At 44.7% G+C, this 7,137-nt stretch overlaps 1 pseudogene; it reads right to left on the reverse strand.

Annotated features, from left to right (window-relative positions):
* Window positions 1-1,809: 1,809 nt before the first annotated feature.
* LOC145404559 (5S ribosomal RNA) lies at window positions 1,810-1,930 on the reverse strand (annotated as a pseudogene).
* Between the last annotated feature and the right edge of the window lie 5,207 nt (window positions 1,931-7,137).

Genomic DNA, 7,137 nt, shown 5'->3' on the forward strand with positions numbered 1-7,137 from the left:
AACTGGGAGCAGAAGGTGGTGTCATGGGAGTAGAATTGGGAGAGGTGCACCTGGAGGGGTTGAGGGCACACAAATGGGTGTTGATGTCAAGCAGGTCCAAAGGGTCGGCTTTGGCAGCATCATAGATGGCAGGCGCCTGCTGACAAACTAATTAAGTGCAGGAGACAGCTGGGTGTGCACCACCCCAGAAAAAAGCAGTAGGGGTCATTAGAGCACAGACCACCAGAAAAGGACTTGCAGTGATGGAACCTAGTATGTCGAGGGCACCAAACTTTGTTCTTGCAGGAGATCGTGCCATGCCCAAAGGAATGGCACGTATAGTACTTCAGGATGGGAAACACATACATCTCTACAGAATAACAGGAATGGCCAAAGATAACCTGCTCCAGCAAGGGGCTGCTGAATTTGAGTCGCACCTCCAGGGCCGCCACTGCATCCTCACCTCCATGATGGTGGACTGTGAAGCAGGTGACCTCCACTAGTTTGGAGGAACAGTTGCTGTGACAATGAAGGTGGCATAAGAATTCTCCGAGACATCAGGAGCAAGAGGCCCAATTTTTCCATAATGAAAATTCGCCACTGGAAGTTGAGCGAGCCAACTAGCACTTGACGGGTCATTCCCCCAGCTGGGTGAGGGATTCAGGTAGCACAGTCACCTTGGCCACATCATCAGCAGACACAAAATCTAATAGCTGATCCCTTTTCCAAAACTCTAAGTGAACCGTCAGTGCAGAACCTGCCCAGTGGAAACCTGTTGATGGCATCCAACAACCTGGGGGGATTAAAACAGGAGTGTTGTCGGCTGACCTTGCAGTGCAGACATGGCTTTGAGTTTCACTGGTGGTACTACTGTCTCGGGAGGAAGACGGAATCCACTTTTCAGGGGCTCCACCCTCATCACTAGTGGCACAAAGTGTCCTCGCCTTCTCGCCAGGAGCTGTGTCTACCCCAGGCGGCAGAGTTGAGGTCCATCTGGATGTCCTGAGAGGCAAGACTGGTTATGAAAGACTCCATGACAGGCCTAGCACCTGGCTGACATACACTATCAAAAATGATAACAGTGCGGTATCACACTTTACACCAAATGTAGTTGGTACGATGGAACAAAGATGGCAATGGATTATGTGGCCAAAAACAAGACCATAAACAACACTGCCAACAGTAACCAGGTCTAGGCAGCATCTACCAAAGGATTCCTATGGAAATTATATCAACATCTTCCGAGTGTTATTCTGAAGAAGCAACGCTTTCTGCCTGATTTGGATGCCCTTTTGTATCGTCACTATAAGTACAAGTTTAAAGTGAATTATATTTCAATGATTGGCTTAAATTACCGTACTATTAATTCAGAGCTACTGAGCACTGCTAATTCAGACCTTCGGGATACTGTTTGCTCACCACATACACGGTGTACTAGCAACAATAGTGGTGTTTTAAGTCATGTGAGTGGGTTTAAGAAAGGATACTGAAAGTACTACAGTACAGACTGAATTCTGTATGAACGTATCTTTTTAATACACCGAATTCTAACGTGTAGTATCAGAATTACTATTTTACCATTATGGTCATTGGCCAGTGATTGTAATCTGATTTATCCAAGAACAACAGTGATTTGGTCATGCAGATACTGTATAGGTGACATATCTGATGACTGATCTGAAGGATGGGCGACGAGAAAAAGCTATATACAGTACATCATTCATTCATTGCCAGACGCCATGTATCCCAGACGGGGTGGCCAATGGCTTAGAGTTAATTGTTTTACAGGGAGGGGCACTAATCCTCCACCAACCCCACTTGACACGTAGGGATGCCAACAGCATCTGGTGTTCCCAGGCGGTCACCCATCCAAGTACTAACCAGACCCAACGTTGCTTAACTTCGCTGATCGGACGGGAAGCGGTGTACTCAACGTGGTACATGCTAGTAAGTAATGTGAATGTTAGGTTAAGTTCGGGTAGTCTGGTTTAATTTATCAGATGTCACCTGTCCAGTACCTAGCATTAAGGATAGGACACTCCAAAGTGGCACATGGAGTACAAAAGTGCGCAGCACTTGGCATCAACCACACCAGTACGAGAACTGTGGATAGCTGCGCATTCAGCCAGGGGTAAATTAGGTTCACGTGCGTCCCACTCCTCTAGGGCCACTGGACGTCCTGAGAGCCAAGCCCGGGCCTTCACTCCAACCCATAACCACTCTGAAAATTCAAGGTGGTCTGTAAATACTGCTGTGCTAGAAACTCCCATGGATGCTTCTTATGTGTTATGGGGACAGCTCAGTCTGCTGGTGTGGGCATGGGTGGAGCAGTGAGTGTAGGAAATTAAAAATGATGCAGGTTAGACACTGATAACAGAGTGGACAGAGTGAGTCAGTGGAGGTAGGAAATAAGTAACTGATGCAGGTTAGACATAAATAACGCTGCCTATGTCCACACACTGCAATAACAAGACAGCACTATAGGATGCTTCCCTATATCCACACACTGCAATAACTCAACACTATAGGATTAACTTCCCTACATCCACACTTCAATAACTCAAAATAACACTATAGGATTAACAGTTCCCTATATCCACACACTGCAATAACTCAAAATAACACTATAGGATTAACTTCCCTATATACAGCACTTACCGGCAGATTTAATCACTTGGTTATATGGATTTTTATAATATCCTGCTTATGCTTGTCTTGTATATGATTTTGAACCATTGGAACCCCTTTTTGGACCTCGCAATGGGAAATATAATATGGTTCATTTCGGAGCTGGTGTGGATGTGAGTGGAAGTGTTAAGAGAAAAGCTTTGAGGTGGTTTGGCCGTGTGGAGAGGATAGAGAGTAAGAGACTGACTAGAGGAGTGTATGTCAGTGAGGTGGAGGGGGAGATTCAGGGTGAGATGGAGGAATGGAGTGGAGAGGTATATGTGACGGGGGTGCATTGGAGAGATGGCGGCATAGGACTTTGTGACGTGGAGGCGATTTGTTTGTGGCCACTTCTTTAGGCGTCTGGCAATAGATAACTCCTTCAAGATTCACTTCATCACGACGTGGCACTCAGGATGGATGCAAGGTTAAGTTTTGCCACCACACACACACACACACACACACACACACACACACACACACACACACAGAATTTACACTTACCATCAAGTTTACGGGTCTGTGTACTTTATATTACACTTACCATCAAGTTTATGGGTCTCTGTGTACTCAGTCATGCCCCTGAAGTCCCCAGCCACATACAGATCGCCACCTAAGCCCTGACAATTGGCCCTGGCATCGTCAAAGTTCATCTTGTTTGTCTCCACGTAAATGCAGTTCTTCTCAACTAACTTCGAAAACTCTGCGTTGGTCGCCGCGGTACCTGTGAAAATAAGGTTGGTTTTATAGTGTGAAAAATTAGTCTGATCAGAGTGATAAAAAAAAAAATAACAAGACCATAAGGAGGAGTAAAATAATGCAGAAGGAGGGAGAGGGAGGGTGAGGCCGAGGATGAGATGGAGGGATGGAGTGGAGAGGTATATGAGAGAGGGGAGGGTGAGATGAGAGGAGGGCAGCGAAATGACGGAGGGCGACAAGGAGACGATTTGTTTGTGGCCACCCCTCACGAGATTAAGGCGTCTGGCAATAGATAGCTAGATAGATAGTAGCCGTCTCTGCTATCCTTACCTTATTCTTGTAGCCACACAATAGAAAATGTTTCCCGCCACCCTTTTATTGCCATTCTTAATATTTTGCCCTGTCCTATGATCTTAATTATATATGACGCAATGCTGTATGTATATTTGTATTTAAGGTCTGTGTAAAGTATTTAAGTGGCTCTCTACATTTGTAATCTGGATATACTTGTGAGGCGCCATGTAAGTAATGTTTTTGAAGTATAAGTAGATATCTTTGCTGCAATATTAGTAACGGGAGGCCCCTAAGCAGTACCCAGCCTTCTTGTTTGTGTATGAAATGGCACTTAAACCAAATCTCATTCACTTTTTTCTCTCCTGAAGATGTGAGGACACGAAAGCACTCGGGACATTTCGTGTTTTCTCTTCCTAAGGGAATATTAGTGTAACTATCGTATATATATCAATTTTACTCCAACTTGGCCCAGAGTTTCATCCTCTTGCAACTTATATCACGTAGGCCAAAGGAAAAACCCAATACTGCCGCTCTGCATTCTTTCCATAGCACTTCTTCGTAACTAGCAGCGTATTCTAGTGTTAATCAACTGTTATAACTCAGTATTGACGGTGGGGAGACCGTGATTTTAGGCCAAGTTAGAGTAAAAGATGTATAGCTCTTGGCCAGACGATGATTACATAAAGGGATTATTCTGACTCGAAAAAGTGAATCAGTAGAGAAGGCGTTATTCTGTTTTTTATCCATATGCCGTGAGAAGTGACGCATGATGTAATAAAATATGTGGTAGTGTAAAAAAAGGAACAAAAGGGATTATACACACACACACACACACACACACACACACACACACACGCACACACACAACAGTAGTATCAAGAAGGAACCAAAGACGGTGTTTTAGAATTCAAAGGTTTACACACACACACACACACACACACACACACACACACACACACACAACAGTAGTATCAAGAAGGAACTAAAGACGATGTTACTGGATTCAAGGGATTATGCACACACACACACACACACACACCGCTCACACCGCTCGCTGGTGCAGTGGTAACGCTCTCGCTTGCCAACTGGTGGACGGGAGTTCGCGCCTCGCTCAGGTTGCGAAAAGTTTCACTGACGAAGTGGGTGGTTACTGTCCCCCTTGAGCAAGGGGACGGGTGTGTGTGTGTGTGTGTGAAGGTCACAGCCTTGCCCTTAGATCGGACTATATGAGCTCTCAGCTCCCTTCCGGGAAGGTAAAAGCTGACCATCACGACCATTATGTGATCCAGACCGACCCGGTGAATTACACACACACACAGCCATGGTAGTGAAGACTTTACCTGGTACCAATACTCCTCTCACACAGGTGCTAACGGAGCAGTTGTCACTCACTTCCGTCTGTCCTTCCTCACACTCTGTTGTAGGTAAATAGCAGAGATGTGCAAACAGATAAATGTAGACAATTACAAACAAATACCGAAATTAATACACATAAGAAGATACACACAGAAGAAGAAGAAGAAGAAGAGAAAGAAGAGGAGGAGGAGGAGGAGGAAGAGGGGTGACGTACAAGTAACAGGACGAGGAGTGAGGAAGAGTAGGCGATTGAAGCAGGAAGGGAAAGAAGAAGAAGAAGATGATGTGCAATTTATGTGCATTCAAAGAAAACATGAAAACTGCATAGCCAGTCCTGCAATATGAGTGATCCATGTGCTCGCTTACCCCTATTTCTGATCGTTTTTATTTTGGGGAAGGGAGCTGATCCCCCCACCCAAGAATCACTGGAGAACCACACTTCCCAAATTCACATTAAAGATGAGAGTCCACTGCACAACATGTACTAAGATATCAAAGCCATACCTGCAAGTCATTCACAAATTATTAGAGTTTTTAATTTCGTAAGGAGGGCTGACCCCCCTAAAAACCATGGCTGAAAAGCTGTATATAGTGAAGGACCTTCGGAGTAACCTAATGTGCTCACATGGGAAGTTTTATTCAAATCTTTCTCCTATTTCTGATCTTTTTAAATTTTTGGTTGGGGGCTGACCCTCTAAGAATTATGAGGGGGAGTCATGTTTTCATTTTTTTTTTTTTTTTAATGCAAGGAAGAGGAAACCAAAAGATAAAAACCCGCAAGATTATTCACTCCAAGGTAAAATAAAAACAAGATAATTGAGAGCCAAATTCAGGATCCATTCGAAAGTCTGGACACGCTGCGTTTAAAAGATTAGAGGTCATAGGCATTAGGAAATACAGACAAAGGAACACAGTTCCAGAGTTGACCTATTGCATACATGAAGGACTGGGAATAACGGTTAATTATTGCATTAAAGAGTTGGACAGAGAAGGGATGAGGGTTTCCTGACAGACGGGTGCTACGCTCCCGCCGTAGTGATGGAGGGATACAATCAGACAATTCAGAGGAGCAGTGGCCATTGAAGTAGCGATAGAAAAGGGACAGTGCAGAGAAGAGACAGAGGTTGAAGAGAGCCAGTAAGAGGAGGAGAGTTCATGAGACGAGAAGCCTTTGACTCCCTCTTATTGAGAAGGGGAGAACATCACCCGTGTTCAAAGTCAACAACTGTGCACGGGTAAAGAAGGCACGGAGTCAGTTTAGCACACAAGCTCTTGGAAGCACATTTTACAAGAGGTAATATGATCTTCCCAAGAGAGACTTATATATTTTTTTTCAACTGTAACATGGAGGAATGAGAAGAAGAAGGAGAAGAAAGAGTGAAAGAGAAGGCATTAATTTAAAACCAACAACCATCTCTTACCTGGGCAAGGTCCCTGACTGCGTAACGTGATGGATGGATCCTCGCAACTTGCTCCTTCCAAATGACACGCATTGGGATACGTCACACCATCACTGCCACACACAGGCGCGTACATCCTGTTGCACGGCTGATTGCACTTGTCTTCCCCTGACGAAAATGCAACCAGAGTCAGAAATGGACAAATATACTGATATACTGAAACTGAATTTGCTGGAGAGAAATGATTTTATCTGCCCGCCTGTTGTCTCCCCACAGTACAGACAGTAAATGTGAAAAATATCCTTCCATTTCAACAGTTTACTGCGCTGTGAAGTAGATACAAAACTAACTCTAACTCACAAGCTCATATTTTCCCTGCAAACCATGGTCCTGAGTCTTTCATATAGTTTGTTTACGGTTCCCACTCCTTACTTGGTAGAAACTCGAATAATCTGCTGTGTGTGTGTGTGTGTGTGTGTGTGTGTGTGTGTGTGTGTGTGTGTGACAAACAGACAGAGGTACTTACCTGTACATGGCCCTGGGTACATAACCCTGATAGAAGGGTCCTTCTTGCACTCAGCTTCGCTCAACTTACACATGTTATCGTAAGTCTTGCCGTCGCTGCCACACACAGGTTGATAGAGATTCCCGCACGAGAACTCACACCCTCTTACCACTGGGAAACAGAAAAGTATCTCAGCAACATCCCCCCCTCCACCCAACACTGCAATTCACAAACACA

Source organism: Coenobita brevimanus, chromosome 63 (genome assembly GCF_032717465.1).
Source record: "Coenobita brevimanus isolate Jiangsu-jjx chromosome 63, ASM3271746v2, whole genome shotgun sequence".
In the NCBI taxonomy this organism is placed as follows: Eukaryota; Metazoa; Arthropoda; class Malacostraca; order Decapoda; family Coenobitidae; genus Coenobita; species Coenobita brevimanus.